General features: G+C 41.9%; 1 protein-coding gene across 1 annotated transcript in view; it reads right to left on the bottom strand.

Annotated features, from left to right (window-relative positions):
* LOC122792403 (sulfotransferase 6B1-like) overlaps window positions 1–19003 on the bottom strand; it is a 166889-nt gene that overhangs the window by 60642 nt on the left and 87244 nt on the right. The gene's annotated exons all lie outside the window — the stretch shown is intronic.

Raw genomic sequence — 19003 nt, 5'->3', positions numbered from 1 at the left:
CTGCATTGTTAGTTTTTCTCAATGGGAATTAGCTGCAAATGAAAGTCTGCATTCTGTCTGGGTTCCAGAAATTTTGAATGTCTGCACTCTTTCCTTTGTCAAGGATTTCCGCTTGATGCACAGCTAAAAAAAGGGATTAGCTTGTGCTATTTTCAGTTAAGTTTTGTGGGAGGAAGATGTCATTGGGCAACTAATGTCTTGTGCCCACAGTCAGAAAGTACTAGAGGACCACAGGAGTTCACCCACTAATGTCTGGCTATGCTAAATGGCAAGCACCTTGGGATCTCCTGGAGATCATGGGATTCTAAGCCAATATTCTCAAGTACTGTCAACTTCACTTTCAGTTGCCACAGAAAGAAAAAAACGTGTATAGGTCTACAAGCCCCCTTTTCTGACTAAAATGTTTTGGTTTCCCTTTCTTTCTCCATCTCCCAGACACCTTGGGGTCTGCAGAGAGGGTCACTCACTCACTGGTAGGGATGGGGAGAAGTTTGGGAGCTTACTGTAGTAGTGATCCTTTTACTTTAATGTCTACTGTTACAATGGATGTACTCGGATCAATGTACTACATTCATAAGGATCACTGCTGCAGTAGGACTCCTTATCCATAGAAAGGATATTCCAGCATCTAGCTATTCCAGTGTATTGGTGGCAGTTACAACAGGCCCTGCAAGTGTGGAGTGGCAAAACCTGCTCTGCTCCTGAACTAGATTATTTGGTTTGTAAAGCCTAAAAAAGGTATGGACAGTAGTCTACAAGATTGCTCTCATAGTAGCTGCTCATTCAGAATTTATTCTCAGGGTTTTTCCATTGTTCTCATTTTGAAGGTAATGTAATTATAGTCAGCCATCTAGACTGTCTGTTTGAATATAGGCTTTGCTTTCTTACCAGTCATACACATTTGGTCCAAATATCTGAAATATTTTGTTTTTCCTGTATATTTAGCATTCTGTCAGATCCATAAAGTGTAATTCCTCTCACCCCATTTTCTGGTGTGGTCTGGTTTACAGCCAGCTTTGAGAGATGCCGGAGAATAAAGGAAAGATTACTCCCAAGGTCTACCATGTCTGTACGAAAACTCATATAGGGCTCTCTACAAACAAGGTCTTGAAGTGCAGAGATTCTCCTAGGTGAAGTAACAGCCACTAAAAACAGTCTTTCAGGACAAGAACTTGAGTGCTGCAGAAGGAATGGGTTCAGAAGTTAGGAATATTTTCTCCACCACACAATTAAGATCCTGTAAAGGACACACAGGTTTCCTAGAAGTCCACAGATGCAAGACCCCTGTTAGAAACTGCTTCATTGTGAAGTCAGTCAGAAACAGTGGAGTTTAATGGGAGATGGGCTGTAGAGGCAGAAAGGTGCACCTTGACAGAAGCACAAAGCAATGCAGTATGGAATCAGATACTACAAAGCTGTTGGCTTGTTTTATTTGTTAAATTTTATTTTATTTGGTTTGTTAACCTGGTGAGTGGGTGGATCACACTGACCATTGTTAGCTACCACCTAAATAACATTCTGACAGGCTTAAGTATTTACAAAATGATTACAAAATATGGCGTTTGAAGCCTTTATAGAGGTCATTTACAATGTACTTTAAGTTTCAGTTAAGACTATGCAAACAAGTGTATGGATTTCCAGATAAAACAAGGGACTTTAAGTTTACTTGTCTAGTAGTGATGTTGATGATGATAGTGATGTAAAGATGGACAGAAGAGAGTTTATGTGCAGAAGTATATAAATTGATACCGTGAAGACAGAACTGTGAAGTAGGAGGTAAGAAGTAGTAAGGAGTTAATGAGGGTTCAATTTAAGTAACAGAAAAAAAAAAGGATGGGAAAGGAGTCCCATTCATTTTTTGGAACAGACGCATTTGGTGGAGGATATGAAGCCATCAAGTAAGGATGTTTCTGAAAATGTCTACCAAGGGCTGGGAGTAAAGGTTTGCAGCGATGGAGTTCCTTACAGCAAGTTCTGAAGAAGGCATATTCAGTTGTATTTAAAGTAAAACGAGGCTGTGACCATTTGGGTAATCCATGCATGAGGTTTCATAGCGAATCTGGGATATCAGGGGGTCCTTAGTCTGGTAGCAGGAGGAGGGCAAATGTGTTTATTAGTGAGGTTATACAGAGCAGATGCAAACTACGTACCACCTTTCAGAAAAGGGGATGATGTTTGATACACTTAGTGCCACTCATGGGAAGTATGCTGTTTGACAAGACTTTTAATGAGACGGTTTGTAGTGAACTTTTTGGAGTAAATTGCTTCTGTAGCCTCTGTGGGTGAACCCCTCAAACTACACCACATGGAAAATCTCCTACATGACATGCAACACCTGCAGCTTTGCAGCAATTAGCAAGTTTAGTGGTAATACCATTCTTCAGAAACAGGAAATGGTAGTGCTGTCAGCTTGTCTCAGCATGCACCTTCCTTCAAGCTCGAGTCTTTCGCTAGGTGTGTCCAGCTATTTTGAGAAAGGACAGTGGTAAACTCATAGTAGTTTGGACCATAAATGCTCCTTATATCCTAGAAGATGCACAAGTCATGCTCGATTTTTATTTTTTTATATTTAGTTTACTTTACAATGTCAGCAGGCTGGGCAACAGAGGTTGTCTTCATTCGTTATCCAGTCACAATATATAAAATAAATGGAACCTAATATACATAAGACAAAAGTATGAACAGATGTAGCAAAACAAGAAACAACTGAATACAGCAGTCAGGAAATAGTAGATATATATTACATAATCAGGATTAGTTACATCTGTTACTGTTGACATCAATAGAACACAAGACCTTGTCACTTTAGATGGCAACCTTCTTTTTTGATTGGCTTTTAGTGGTAATAACATTTTCACACTGGCATTCAGCCTCTTCAAATAAAAGACAGAGTATAAGAGTAAACACACCTCTGATGGCTACCAGAAATGTATTCCATAGCCTAGGATCAGTGATGGAGAAACCCTTGCTGTTGCACTCTAGAGATGATTGAGACAGTTATAGCTCATCATGTCTTCTGTTGTGAACTTTTAGTGTTGCAGCTAGTGAAGTGGAGTTGCCAAGATTCTGGCCTACTGAAGGATGGTATCACATGGGTATGTTAGTAAGAACTAACATTTTACTCAGTACTTGTTTCCAATGTACATCTGAAGCACAGTGGATATTTTACTGAATATTCATCCAATATCAATGTTTCTGGCATGAGCTTCTAATTGCAGTCCTGACTGCATTTCACCTCTTGCCACATGCTCCACTGATGGTAATGTTTTGGGTTGCACATTAAACCATCTGAAACCAGAGGCTACTACAGGAGGACAACATTTCAGTATGCAGGCTTTCTGCTGACCCCCCCCCCCCATATGTAGTGCACCCATACTGCTCTGTCTTAGGTGTGAACACTCATGCATGCATGCATGAAATGCTTAGGCCTTCATTTGAGGCTAGAGTGTAATGCCTGAGCTCAGAAGGTAGTGCATCTATGGCCACTGCCATAGGACAGGGCACTTATGGATAGTGCCCTCACCCTTCTCCTGGGACAGTATAGCTGCTTTCACTGCATTCCACCTCTCCCTATTGGTACTCCAACACTGAGATGTTACTTGAACCTTGGTCACGTACTTCAGCTCCAAGCAAAAATATATGCCAGAGGAATCCATCATATATTCCTCTGAGCTATTGTTCCAAGTTGCTGGTATGCATACCTCTTAACTGTCCAGATTTTTGCCTCATATTTTTGGTCTGTTCCTCAAATAAATTGTGGTTTTCTGGCAAATCACTGACGACTGAATTTACTACATAATGGCAAACATCTGAGTTTCAGACTTCATATGAATTTGTACCAAGAGCAAAATTATTGCATTGCTTCTCTGGGATCCATCTTTTGTATGAATAATGTAAAAATCAGTTTGTATTCCATCTCTTCTGAAACTACTTGCAACGGCAATCTAGGTTGTTTTAAACAAAAAAAACAAAATACTGTGCGTTACTTCTCTGCAGTTTGATGACAAACTGCAAAGCAAGATGCTTCAATTTGGCTAGATCAGTTTCAACAGTCTCCTAGTCCTTCTGAAAACACTTGGGGAAACAATGTACTGCCTTTTTTAACTAAAAGCAAAATGATGCATCTTGTTTCCCTGTTATTTTTATGCATTTAAAATCATTTCTGGTTGCTAGTTTGTTTCTGAAGGCAAACAATTTATATCAAGACCAAAATGCTGTATTTGCTTAACAGTAATAATTGTGCAACAATCTTATTTCCTAATATTAGCAGGTGTTCCAACTGTTGCAAGTGTCTGGTTAGATACATGCCAAAGGGGCACTGTATTCAATGATGGGTCTGATAAGGGCTGAGCAGAATGGTACTATAACTTCCTTGGATTTGGATGCCATACCCTTATCTATAAGTTGGGTGACAGAATTATTGTCTTATTATCTTAGCTAGGTGTTGCTCAAAGGCCATACTGTTGTCTACATATGTTCCCAGATCCCTTACTACTGGGTTGACCCTTAGGGGTGTTTTGTCGATGGAGTAATTAACTTGCGTTGACAGTTTCCCAAAGGGCACCAAAATGCATTTTGTGGCATTCTATATTTGGCCATGGCTTTGGAAACAGTCATTTGCCTGTGTTAAATTCACTTGCAAAATGTTGGTAACTTGGTGGGGGGGGGGGGGGTATCTATAATAGCTCCCAATTTACAGTCATCTGTGAACTTGGTCAGTCAGAGACCTTGAACATTAGCCTTGACTTTTTAGTTGGCAAACAGGAGTGGGCCAATAACAGAGCCCTGGGGTACTCTGCTGGTGACTTGTCTTTTGCTTGAGGTGGTCTAACTAATCCTGACTTTTTGGGTCCTGTCTATGGAGCCAGATGACAATTCAGCGAGTCATGTAATGATTTACACCTAGCTCAAACAGCTTGTCAGTAATGCCTGAGCAGGGTATAGTATCAAATGTCTTAGCTAGGTCAAGATATGCAGTACAGTTTGCACTGTTTTACCCCTACGGATCACCGTGGTGACCCTCTCAAAGAAGTTTACCAGACTGAGTAGGCATGACCTTCCCTTAAAGCCAAACTGGGATGGGTCCAGTGTTTGTAGGTTGCCAATATCCTTCTTTATCATTTCCATGACAATCCATGGCTTTGCATATTAGGCTTGTTTGACTGATCATAGGAGGTTACTAAGCTAATGACCCTAGGGTCCTTACAAGCCTAGCCAAGTTAACCCTTGTTCCCAAGAGTGTCTGTTATGGGTAGATGCTAAATCAGCACCTATTACCCATATCTAAGAGGGATACAGGTGGATCCCCCAGGTCGAATTTACAGTTTCCCAGTCGTCCAAATTATACTTAAATAGGAATAGGGTCAATGAGGGGTTCTGCTTAACATGAATTGGAAGTCTGTTCCAAAGATAAAGTAACCTCTGCGAGATACATTTGTCCCTCCAGCAAGTTCTATTGATGTCGCATACCAAGTTAAGGTCCCTTGAGCATGTGACATGCATGCTGTTTGACCTGCAAATGTGTAGCATTTCCACTAAGGCAGGGTCAGATATTGCCTTACATGCAAGGCACAGGTCGCCTCTGAGCAGTCTGTATGACACAGAGTAGTCAGTGAATTCAGTGTCTGCATATGACATGTGCTGGAGATCTTGAATTTTCTTTGTAAGAAACCTCTGCAGTCTCTCCAATTGCTGCAGATGCTTAAAGAGAGGTACATACCAAAGGCAGCATTATACTCTATTATTGGCCTGATAAGGGAAGAGTACAGTGGGGATTATAACCTCCTTTTTGTCTGGAGGCAATGGCCTTACTTATGAGGTGAGCAAAATAAAATGCCCTTCTTACTATTGTGGAGACATGGTGATCAAAGGTAAGGTTGCTATCAACCTGCATGCCCAGGTCTCTCACCAGTGATTGCATAATTAATGAATTGCTATTTGTGGAGTAGTTTGCAGGAATATCACCCTTGCTGAAGGGGATGATAATGCATTTTTTTGCACTGAGTGCAAGTCCATGGCTTTGGCACCAAATCATTAGTCTGTGTTAAGTCCTTCTTGCAGAATATTGACATTGTTAGGGGACTTGATGACCACTCCTAGTTTATGGTCGTCAGCAAACTTTTTCAGCCACAAAGCTTTAGTTTTTGCCTTGTACTTTGAAGAAATATATTCCGAACAGTAGGAGCCCCAGAACAGACCCGTGGTACACCACTGGTTACTGGTCTGCTGGAGGAGGTAGAGTCTCTTATTTTGGCTGGATGACTTCTATTTGTGAGCCAGTTTGCAACCCACCTGACAATATATGGATAGACACTCAGCTGGGTGAGTTTATCAATAATGCCCAAGTGGGGGATGGTGTCAATGGCCTAGGTAGGCCGTACGTACAGTTTTACCTTAGTCATGTGTTTTGGTGACTTGTCTCGAAGTCCACCAAATTTAACAGGCATCATCTCCCTTTGACAATGCCAAACTGGGTAGGGTTGAGTGTTTTTAGATTACCTACATCTTTATTGATAAGGTCTCTTTCTTTTTTTAATTTATCCAAGTCTTTTGGGTTTCTAATACCATGATGGGAATGGACCCCATTCCAAGTCAAAGTATGATTAAAGTTCATGAAATTAGTATTGTTTCAGTCTTAGATGTTCATAGGTAGATACTAGGCTATCTGCCCTAGGGCATTTATAAGCCTAGCCAGAGTGTATTTGGCTTCCGCCTCCCTATTAGATTAGCCTACTGTGCCTCTAAAGTAGGTCACAGAAGGTACCCTTTTAAGATTAGTTTACTGTGCCTCTGTCTAGCAGGGACACAGGAGAGATCCCAGGGGTGAATTTGCGATTTCCCATCCACGCGTCCAAATTTCGCTTGAAGAGGGTCAGCGAGGGGCTATGTCTAACATGAATTGGGATTCTATTCCAGAGTGAGGGGAGCCTTTGGGAAATGAATCTGTCCCTCCAGCATGTCCTATTTATTTTTGTGCTGAGGTTTAGGTCCCTGGAGTGTGTAGCTCTAAGGGACTTGGATTTTTTGAGGTGGAGCATGTCCATTAATTCTGGGTTTGACATGGCTTTGTACGTCAGGCATAGATCGCCTCTGAGTAGGCGGTAAGCAACTGAGTAGAGCTGGATTTTCTTTAGTCGAGCTGCATAGGACATCTGTTTGTAGCCCATGATCCTCTTGGTGAGGTACTTTTGGGGTGTCTACAGTTGCTGCAGGTGACGGGTAAGGTATATCCCAAAAGGGGCATTGTATTCAATTATGGGCCTGATGAGTGACGAGTAGAGGGGCACAATGACCTCTCTTGATCTAGATGTGAACCCTTTCGTGATAAGGTGGGCTATATAGAAGGTCTTTCTAACCACTTTGGCAATGTGATTATCAAAGGAGAGATTACTATCTACGTTGGTCCCCAAATCTCTAATTACTTCTTCCATACTTAATGGATTACCACCTATGTGGTAATTTGTGGGCACCTTGTTTTTCCCAAAGGGGATGACTATGCACTTTTTAGCATTTAGCTTGAGGCCGTGGCTCTGGCACCAAGCATCTGTCTCTGTGAGACCCTTTTGGAGGATGCTTGTGTCAGCTGGAGATTCGATTATGGCCCCCAGTTTGCAGTCATCTGCGAACTTTGTCAGCCATAATCCCCGTGTTAGCCTGAACCTCAGAGAAGTATATACCGAACAAGAGAGGTCCCAGAACTGAGCCCTGTGGGATGCCACTTGTAACTGGTTTGGATTCGGACATGGCACCTGCGATTCTGACCATGTGGGTTCTATCTCTGAGCCAGTTTGCAACCCATCTTGTGATATAGGGGTTGATATTTAAGCTGGTAAGCTTATTTATGATGCCTGAGTGGGGTATTGTGTCGAAGGCTTTTGCGAGGTCCAGGTAGGCTGTGTGGACTACCTTGCCCTCATCTATGGCTTTGGTAACTGTTTCAAAGAAATCAACTAGGTTTAAGAGGCAAGATCTGCCCTTAAAGCCGAATTGGGTAAGATCCAGTGTCTGGAGGCTCCCAATGTCTTTCTTTATGTGTTCCATGATGATACGCTCCATAGCTTTACAGACCAGACTAGTCAGGCTTATGGGGCGATAGTTTCCGGGGTCTGTTGTGGCACCATCTTTGTGGAGTGGGACCACTGTAGCTGTATGCCATTCTTTGGGTACATATCCTGTAGTAAGGCTAAGTTTGAACAGTGACTTAAAGTGAGGGTTCAGTTCTTCTTGGAGCTTGTGTAAGACACAGCCTGGGACACCGTCCGGTCCATAGATGCTGTGTTTTTTGCTTTGGAGAGGGCAGCTTTCACCTGTGCATCTGTGATGTCAGGGAGGTTGCATTCAGTTGGGATAGGCGTTTGCTCCTTTGGGGGGAAGGGGGGGAGAAGTTTGTGCTGAATCTGCCAGGATGTTGGCTATGTCTGTAGGTTTGGTATATTTTGTACCGTTATGCAACAATTCAGAGCATATCTGGGAGTTTCCGCCCATGTTTCTCACATAACTAAAGAAGGCCTTGTGATTATCTTTAGTGTCTAGGGCAATTTTTCTTTCGAAACTGGCCTTTCATGATTTTATGAGGGATCGAAGTTTCTTGCTAATACTGATCAGAGATGCCTTCCCTTTTTGGGATTTTGCTCTGTCATGTAGTAGCTTCCTCCTTCTGTTGTATAGCTTATTTATGGCCGGGGTCCACCAGACCAGTCTCCTGTTTTTGGAGGATTGAGTCTTGGTTTTAGTTGGGATAGTACGATCCATGCATTCCTGCAGGTGCTCATAGAATGCATTTATAAAGGATTCTGCGGATTGGGCTGTATTATCCTCTGGCCCAGGGGCTTTGAAGGATTCCACCTCAGTCTTGAGAAGTGCAAAGTTGGCTTTGGAGAAATTCTTTACAGTGATTTCCTTGGCTGGGGGTGGGGACAGGATATGGATGTCCAGGGAAATGTGTTTATGGTCTGATCTTACCAATGAGGGGTTTACCTCTGGTGTGGATCAGAGTCCCCATGTTGGTGATGACCAGGTCCAGTATGTTGTTCCCTCTTGTGGGAGTGGTGACCAGTTGTTCCACTGCGTTAGAGTTTATAAATTCAAGGAACTGTTGGGCGAGGGTGTTTGGGCTTGAGTAGTTTTCCCAGTCAATAGTGTTTGGAGAGACCTTCATATTCTCCAGTGTTCTCAGGAATGCCAAGTGGGGTTCCTGTAATAGGGAGGGTGTTCTGTAACAGGCTACAAACTGAAAGGCAGTTTTGCCCGCTGTTAGTTGCACATGAATGGTTTCCGATGCTTCGTGCAGTGCCACTAACCTGGAGGTGTAGGTATCTTTGATGAATATAGATACTCCCCCTCCTTTTGTGCTTCGGTCCGAGTTTTGGGGCCGAAACGCATGGTATGAGTTATAACCTGGTAGTGCTGGGCTGCTCTCAGGAGTCTTGAACCAGGTTTCTGTTACTGCACAGACATCGATTTTCTCCATACTGAGGAGAGTCTCGAGTGCATGCACCTTGAGATTTAGACTTCTGGCATTGAGTAGCATTACCTTTAGTTTTTTTATCTTTGGGTTGTCTATGGAGGTGGGTTTGTCCTTTGAGCCTTGCCTAAAAAAGGCACTATGGAGGTGGCAAGAGCCTTGGCCAGTATACGAAAGCCTAAGGGTGACAGGTGCAAGCCGTCACTAGCGAAGCAACGTGGCTTGTCGAGCATGTCATCCCAGGCTGACAGACACTGGATCCCCTTTGAATGACACCAATCCTTCAGCCAATTGTTGAAACTGATCATTTTGTCTTTATACTGTGGCATCATTCTTGGTGAGGGCATGATGCTACTCAAGGTCAGGGTCATACCGGCCGGGGCTACATGGTCAGAGAGCTCCTCTATGTCTCTTTTCATGTAGTCCAGGGAGGTACGTCTCAGGTCATTCACACCAGCATGGACAATGACGGAGTTATACTTGTACTTGCTTTGGAGTGACCTGAGTGCTTGCGTTATGTGGCGGATCCTGGCACCCAACAGGCAGCTTACAGTGACCTTCTCCTTGTTCAGTCTGGTGAGTGGGACGTCAGTGTGCCTGACAATAGAGTCTCCTATAACAAGTGTATTTGCTGTGTTGTTTGGCCTTATGGGCTGTGACTGAGGCACATTGATTTTGTGAGATATGTGATTTGTGGGTATTGTTGAGGGGTGGCTGTTGCTTGGATATCTGCTTAGGAGGTCTTTGCTGTTTAGGCAGAATTTTATTTAGAGCCTCAGAGTATGTTTTTGTGTGTTTATGTGTTCGGTATACAGATGCAATAGGTCTGTGTGAGACTGGATTTGTGGTGTGGGTGGTTACCTTTTCCTCCTGACTGACTGTGCCAGTCTTGGGTTGGGAGAGCTCTGCCTCCTGTTTGGCTGTGTTAACTGCATCTCTCACATGTATTAGAGTTTGTTGGCAGGAGGAGAGGGTTGTCTGTGTACATAAGGCAATTGTAACATTGCCTCAAAATTCCCAGATTCACCAGCTGAACTGGAGAGTAACCTTGAAACTGACCCTTGGACATACCAGATTAGTATAGGGAACTGTTTTTTTTACTGATCAGATTAGGGAAGGGAACTGATTTTTCACTTTATCAGGAAGGACCAATCGGGAGTCTAATACTTATGAGAAGTCAAGGAGGGTGTAGTGCTTTAGTTAGTTAGTGTTTCCTTAGAGCTGAGCAAGTGCAGGGCTTTAGAAAGAGAATAGAGTGATTACTTTGAGAGTTTGAACAGTTCTAAGGGAAAAAGTGAAGAGCAGACTTTGTGGAGCCTGGAATAGTTTAAACCTGTTTAGGCGGCGCTGCCCGACGCTGCTCGGTGCGCAAAACCGTGCAAAAAGAGAGTTGCAGGGTTTTAAGAGAGAGATCAAGGAGTTTAGAATTGACCCAAAATGGCCAATAAAACTACAGCTTCTAGGTAGTAACCACTCTTCCAGGGACAGGCAGGCTGCTCAGTGTTAACCACTCCCACTGGTGAACACAGAGACTTCCCTTTAGCCCAAGCAAGCACTGGCCTTCTAGATACTTCCAAACAGTTCAGAACAGCAAATCTGTAACTGAACTTTTTTAACTTTCAGAAAGTGGGAAAAAAGCAAGATTTAGCCAGAAGTTAGCTAGAAGTGCTCTTTGCAGCATCCGCAATGTGCCCAGTAATGACTCCTGCAATTTGTATGGAGTTACATGTATCGGTAACATATCCAAGTACTACTGTAAATTCTTTTTTATAAGACCCATTGTTCCTACTACTACTACTGGAACTGAGTATCTTTCTTCCACATCGCCATCATTTCTGCCTGCAAATCCTGGTATTTTATGACTTTGTGTCTCTTTACGTAAGACACTATAGTCACTAGGTGTAGAGATTTCAGTAATTCAGTGCTACTTTTGTCTTCTTTTCATGGAAGACTATATCTGTTTTTGTTGCATCTATTTTATGAACTGTTGGTAATGGATGATGCCATGTGATATAAACTTCATAATTTTCTATGATGTTTTGTGGCTCATGTTTCCAGTGCTTTTCAGCTACTTCAATATTATAATGTTTGCAAAATCCCCAATGCAACAGTCTTGCCACATTATTACGCCTTTCAGTATACAGTCCATTAGTGTATCACAACCAGCAACAAGATGTGCAACTGTTTCCAATTCAAAAACCTGCATTTGTCTGTTTTGCCCACATGTTCAATGGACTTGGTAAACCAATGTGTACGTAAGTTCACTATCTTGGGCCGCTAAAATTAACCTTTCATCTTTTGGTTTAAATTCACTTCTCAACTACTCCTGCATTTGATCCTGATCAACATGAGGTTGTTCCAAAAGTTTTTATATTTGCAACTATATTTATGCGCCTTCTCATCTGACCCTTTACCTTATATTCTTTCTTTTGTTTTTGAGCACATTCAGTCATTACCTGATTTTGATCTACTTCTGGTTTGATTTCCATTCCCACTTGATATGCTTCTGCTAAACTAAGCAGGGAAGTCAGCCTAGACTTATTCTCCTCGTATTTCAATACTTTCACTATGTTTGGATCTTGTGAGGTCAGCAGATATGTATGCAGTCCCACTATTGCAGATCTATACATGTAATCAATTTTGAGGAGGCCCATACCTCCTTCAGAGCGGGGAATAGTCTTGGCATGCACTGATTTTTATAAACCATTTGATGTGCATGAAGCATCCTTCTTGCTTTCCTGTCCAAACTATCCAACACCTTTTGGGGTCAGTCAATCACTCCAAAACTAGGTTAGGACAGGAAGAGCAAGTTGGTTTACAGCTTGGACTTTGTTCATAAATGTCAATGCTGTTTTTTAGTATTAATTTAAGTCTACTAAAATATGCCCTACTAAGTTTTATTCACATTTGTTCATGTTTTATTGTTGATCCTTCATCAGTTCCCAAATATTAATACACTCCCTCTTGTTCAAGTTCCTTTATGTTCTACTCCTGTCCTGGACTGATATTTTCTTGGTTCTGCAGCTTTCCTGCTTTAAAGGTTGCATTTTCACATTTATCAAGATCAAATGACATTATTATATCATCTGAAAACATTTTAAGCACTTGCAGCTGTGCTTTCAGGTCATCTGATGAGCTATACGGTTTTAAACCAACTACAAAAAGAAGATGAGAAGTCTTTATACTTTGTTTTTTTTCTGGAGGCCAAATTATAGCCATGGTGTAATCTGTTAAGTAGACAGCTTAATGGGTTAAGGGCAAGACAATAGAGCAGTGGTACGCAGAATCACCCTGGAATATCCCTCATCGAATCCTTACCCCTGGAATAGCCTTCATCATGGCTATACTGAAAAGTTGTTTGCCACTGTTTTATGGTCTCTCTAATATAATTGATCAGTGTAAGGTGCATCGTATACATTTTTAAGCACTCTTATCCATGAATGTAGGATACTGTCAAAGGCTTTTTTGTAGTCTATCCATGCCATATTTCTTCCCCTTTTTACAGTTCTCCATTATGACTAACATCAAATGATCCTTTGTTCCATAAGACTTTCTTTTATTACCCTTTTGTTCTATTGCCATGCTTGAGTTTTCTTCTTAATGACTATAAATTCTGTCTGCATCAATTTCATTGTACAGTTTATACATCATTGGAAGGCAGTTTACTGGTCTATACTTTTTAGGATAGCTTGCAGGATCACTCTTAAGAAGTATTGTTTTTCCTGCTGTTAGCCAGGCTGGTGACTGTTTAAAGTGCACATATAAATAGTTCTTACTCATGGCTAAGTCTCCTTTGTGGGAACGTGGGCAAAATTCTTGGCTAGTCTTATAAGGCCCTCTGGACCAATTGCCTAGTATTATCCTATGAACCTATGTAAAGATGTTAATACTTTTAACCAGAGGTTAGGGATTGCATCTGGGCCAGGGGATTTCCAAGTAAGAGCTTTTCTTAACTTTGTTTTCAATCTCTCTTGCCGTTACTTCATCCCATTGCATATCCTGTACATTTGAACTTCTTATTCTCTCTTTTACGTCTATTCATTTAGCGTTTTTCTTATGTTCCACAGGGTCTTCATAGATATTTCTCCAAAATGTATCTATTTCTTCTTTTTTTGGTGGTGTTTCAATTCCTTTGCCTTGTTTCCCAATTCTCTATAAAACTTTTTGGGTCATCAATAAATTGCTTATTTTGTACTTTTCCTTTAAATTTATCTGTGTATCATCTAAGTTTTTCTGCCTGTGGTGATATTTTTAGTTTATTATTTGCAATAGTGCACAATATATCCTGATCTGTTCTGATACTGTGCATTGATTTTACCAAGTCTATCTTTTAGTATTTTTGTTGATCTTCTATACTCTAACAGTGGCACTTGTATTAACTGCTTTATAGTTCTCTATTCATTAGTTTCATGATGGTCTAATTTCTCCCCTTCCCTTCTCTTACTACCCGGTGTTTTTTGTGGTAATTTAGCTGCACAGTAATATATCCTATTTACTTCTGTTACATTGCATGAATCTCTATGGAGAGCCCTAATTACTGTGTTCATCGGTTTTATCAAACTTCTAATTTTTGGGTTTTATTGACTTTCTGCAGTCTTTTTTATTGATCTTACGTCTGCCATCTCTATTAAATCAAGCAACTCTTCTCTTATATAATTTTCTTCTAAACTGAGGGCATTGTCTTTGTTCTCCATTTCATGAGTACAATCTATAGGTAGTTCCACAGCATCTTCCTGTGCCACATTCCCTTCAGTTTCATCTTGTGCTATCCATTGCTTTTCCATATGGAAACTCGCCCCACAACATTGGCTGCATCTGAGTTGCCACAGTTTCCCGATCCTCCCCTTGCTGTGCAACGTCATCTAAAAGTTTGTACTGGTTTCCTATGGAAGGCTCCAAAGTATTTTCATCTGGCAACTGATCATGTGTTTCCCACTTCACTAGTTTCACCTTAATTTGTTGAGCCACTGCTCTATCCTGCCGTGATATTTTCTGAGTTAGATTTTCTACATTATGTTCTTCACTTAGCAGGTAATCCATAACATCAGTTTCTATTTCTTTAACTTCTCTATTACTGATCCTCTTTTCTATTTTTCTTCGTTTTCTTATTTTTGCATTGTAAAATTTTTCATATCTGGATGCCTTTGCCTATATTTCTCTTAAAATATCTTTGGTACTGCTCTTTCCGTATGAATTAGTTTTGCTTTCTCCTTTGCACAAATATTGCACCATATTAAATCTCCTTTTTCATTCCCATGTCCATATTTGGCTCCTGTTTCTCCTTACTTTGGGGACTCATTGTTCCATCATGCTGTGATATAACCTGTGTTAGGCTTTCAACTCTAAATCCTTCACTTTGCAAGTATCCCATAACTTCAATTCCTCTTTTTTTTTACTCCAACTTCTACTTTACTAATTTTCTGTTATACGTTCCATCTTTGTGCTCCAATGTTTTATAAACTTTTCTATATCTGGGTGCCTTTGCCTGTATGTTGCTTCAAATATCTTTGGAGCTGCCTTTTTTGTGTGGATTAATTTGGCTTTCTCCTTTGCATAAATACTGCACCATATCAGATCTCTCTCTCTTTCCCATATCCATATTTTTTTTTATATCTTTCAAAAGTCTCTAGGTTTTGTTCTTTTATATTTCAACACTTCTTCAGTTGCTTCTTTTTCCAAACAGACCAAGGTTTCTTTGTCTATATAATGTTATTCATAAATCTGTTGTATTAATGAAAACTATTTTTTATTTGAATCTTCCAATAGTTTTTCTTGTGGAAGTTTTTTTTTCTTTCCTCTAATTTCTCTCAATCTTTGTATATCTTCTCTTTGGAAATTCTGGGCTTCTTGCATAATAACAATACGCAATTTCTTTCTTATCCTCAATAGTCCACTCTATTGTCTTTATGGCTCTTTTTTGGCCCTTCAGTTTTTGTGATTTTTGTGGACTGTTACTTCCTTCTACAACAGGGAGACGGATCCTCCGCCTGGGCCAGGCCTAACCCCATTGTAGGAATGCTTCCGTGTCTTGAGGATTCTACACTGTGAAGTGAACCTGTCAGCCAGCAGGTTAGCTATATCCTTTGGTTGTATATGTAATACCATTAACAAAACTCAGCACGTTCATGCCTTCTTAGCCATTCATTCCCCAGATATATTGCGCCTAACAGAAACGTGGCTAAAGCCTGCCACCAAGGACCATGAGATTCTGCACCAGGGTATAGTATGTTATGACTAGACCATACTACCAGAAAGGGTGGTGGGGTAGCCATACTTTATAAGTCTACCCTGTCAGCATAGATACCAAACAACCACCCCAGTTCAATAACGCTGAAATTCTTATCTCAAAACTACAAATTAACAAAAACAAAAATGTAAACATTGTCTGTGTCTACATTCCCTTAGGGGGGGACACAAAAACCTTAGAAGACTTCTTATATTGGTTATCAAATAACTACCCCCAAGAAACAATTGTTCTTGGGGATTTCAACATTGACTGGAACACTTGCTCGTGTGAAACCCCCACAACCCACAAACCTCTACGGATTTACTCAAATCATAATCTCCCCCACCAGGACAGGAAAACCCAATAACAAGGAAAGTACCCTAGACTGGATACCCAATACCCATCTTCAATCTTATAAGTAATCAAGCTCAAAGTAGACTGCTCCTACCAACCCACCTATAGAACATTAAGAAACAATAAGAATTTTATTCTCATCAAGTTTCAAAATGAACTTAAGGCATGCAACTGGTCAGTACTAAAAAGTCTCCCCCTAGATGAAACAGTAGCATACTTTAACACCAAATTCCTTGCTATTCTTAACTCCCATGCTCCCAACCACTCTATTAGAACCAAGGTTAATATTGCACCATGGCTTTCTAAAGATACCAAAACTTTTAGTTATGTACTCACCATAACTTCAGATGTTTGGGATCCATCTCGCCTACATTCTGACTGATGGGCTCGGAGCCGATCCCTCGGCTCCGACTCGGCACGCTTATGCTATAGAGCGAGGCCTCTAATTGGCTGAGCTATCTTTATCCCAGGATGCACCACCACTAATCCCCCAGATCTTGTTTGTCCGCATTCATGCACACATGCACAGCTTGTTTATATAACATTGTTAGATGTTTCAAGATGAAACAGGATTTGGACCTTCTGATATCCTCTGATCTCCAAGGAAGGGGGAAGGAGGGTGGGTTATTAGAATGTGGCGAGATGGATCCCAAACATCTGAAGTTATGGTGAGTACATAACTAAAAGATGTTATGTGATCCTATCTCGCCTACATTCTGACTGATGGGACAGCGTCCCTAGCGCCTAAATCCCGGGTGGCTCATTGGAAAACACTCCTGAGCACTGTGGAACCAAATGAAGCTCGTCCTCTAGATGCCACATCTAATTTGTAGTGAGAAATGAAGGTGTGTGGGGAAGACCATGTAGCCGCAGCACAAATGTCACCAATAGCAAGCTTAGAATGAAATGCTACCGAAGTAGCCATAGCCCTTGTAAAATGAGCCTTGACAGAGGTGGCAAGCTCTTTGTTAGAATAAATATAAGCTTGAGTAATACAGTCCCTGATCCATTTGGCAATAGTGACCTTTGTGACAGCGTTGCCCAATTTGTTTTCTGCAAAGGATACAAACAACTGCTCTGTTTTCCTTGATTGTTTGGTCCTATCTAGATAAAAACGTAACTGCCTGTGGACATCTAGTGTGTGGAAAATAAACTCCGCTTTATTGGAGTATTTTGGGAAAAAAACTGGGAGCTCTAACGACTGTTGTAAGCATAAAGTAGAACAGACTTTAGGAACAAAAGAAGGATTTGGTCTGAGGGACACCCTGTCTGTATGAAAGACCAAGTACGGGGGTTTCACTGACAAAGCCTGAAGTTCTGAAACCCTTCTGGCTGAAGTAATCGCCACTAGAAAGGCTGTCTTCCATGATAGAAACTTTAGATCACAGGTAGCTGCCGGTTCAAAGGGAAAAGTCAAGGCACGTAATACAATATCGAGATCCCATGGAGGTGCAGGATGAGAAATCGGAGGTCTTAATAGAGCAACACCCTTCAAGAAGGTCTTACACAACCTGTTGCTCATTAAAGGTGGGTCTATGGATTCATGAAAATTAGAAATCGCTGCCAATTGTACTTTGATGGTAGAGACTGAAGAGCCTCGATTGAAAAGAGAGGTCAGGAATTTGAGTACTTCTGTCACGGGAGTAGAAATGGGGTCCAGGCCCCGGAGTTGAGCCCAAATAGCAAACCTTTTCAATTTGCTAGAATACAGTTTCTTCGTAGCAGACTTGTGGGCTGAAGATAAAATGTGCACCACATCTGGGTCCAGTGCATGTCTCCTGACTATCGTCGGAAGAGGAGGAGCCAGGCCATCAATTTTAAGGTGTGTAGGGACTGGTGTAGTAGTCCCGACTGATGAATCAGTAGGTCTGGAACCTGGTCCAGGAACCATGGACCTTCCATAGCATGTTTCCGAAGATAGGGAAACCAGACTTGACGAGGCCAGTAAGGAGCAATTAAGATCATCTTGCTCCCTAAGAGAGATGCCTTTTGAATTACCCTGGGGAGGAGAGGAACTGGAGGGAAGGCATAAAGCAGGCCGGTGGGCCAAGGATGGACTAATCGTCCATAGGGCTCTTCCCGAGCCGGGTTAGGGAGAAAAATTCTTTGCACTTCGCATTCAGAGGAGTCGTGAAGAGGTCGCAACACGGAACTCCCCATTCGCTGAAAATCTGCCTTGTAACTGTCATATTCAGAGACCATTCGTGAGGAGAGAGGATGGTTCTGCTCAACCTGTCGGCTATGACATTGGACTTGCCGGCATGTGAGTAGCCACTAGGAAGCGTTTGGTGGAGACTGCCCATTCCCAAACTCTCATCGCTTCTCTGCAAAGAGGATAGGATCTGGTCCCTCCCTGTTTGTTCAGGTACCAGACAACTGACATGTTGTCTGAGTGAACAGCAATCACACCCTGAGGGAGGTAATCATGAAGGGCTTGAAGGGAGGGCTTGAAGGGACAGAAGTACTGCCCTCATTTCTAGGATGTTGATGTGGAGAGGGGTCTCTTCCGGGTGCCATTTGCCTTGGACTGACCTGCCCAGGGAATGCCCCCCCCACCCCGTCTGGGAGGCGTCCGTGGTCAAAGTGGCCGCCGGAGGAGGAAGAACAAAGGGTCGTCCCTGATCCAAGTTGGAGGACACTAGCCACCAGCGAAGGTCCCGTTTGCAAGATTCTGTGATCCGTATGAGATGACTGAGAGGGAGTTCCTGAAAGGACCACTGAGTTGAAAGAAGCCACTGGAGGATTCTCATGTGTAACCTTGCCAAGGGAACTAGCAGAACTGTGGCAGACATCGATCCCAATAGCTGTAGGACCATTCTGGCTGGGGCTTTGGACCTGGGGAGTAAGGCTCGAACCTGATTTTGAATGGTCTGAATTCTGTCTGCAGGTAGATAGACCCGCATCTGGTTTGAATCTATCTCTACCCCTATGAATCTTATTCTTTGAGATGGCCGCAACAC

The sequence above is a fragment of the Protopterus annectens genome, chromosome 1.part2 (assembly GCF_019279795.1).
Source record: "Protopterus annectens isolate FY-2018-M chromosome 1.part2, PAN1.0, whole genome shotgun sequence".
Classification (NCBI taxonomy): Eukaryota; Metazoa; Chordata; order Ceratodontiformes; family Protopteridae; genus Protopterus; species Protopterus annectens.
The sequence above is the reverse complement of the archived record's forward strand: the minus strand, read 5'-3'. Positions and strand labels throughout refer to the sequence as shown.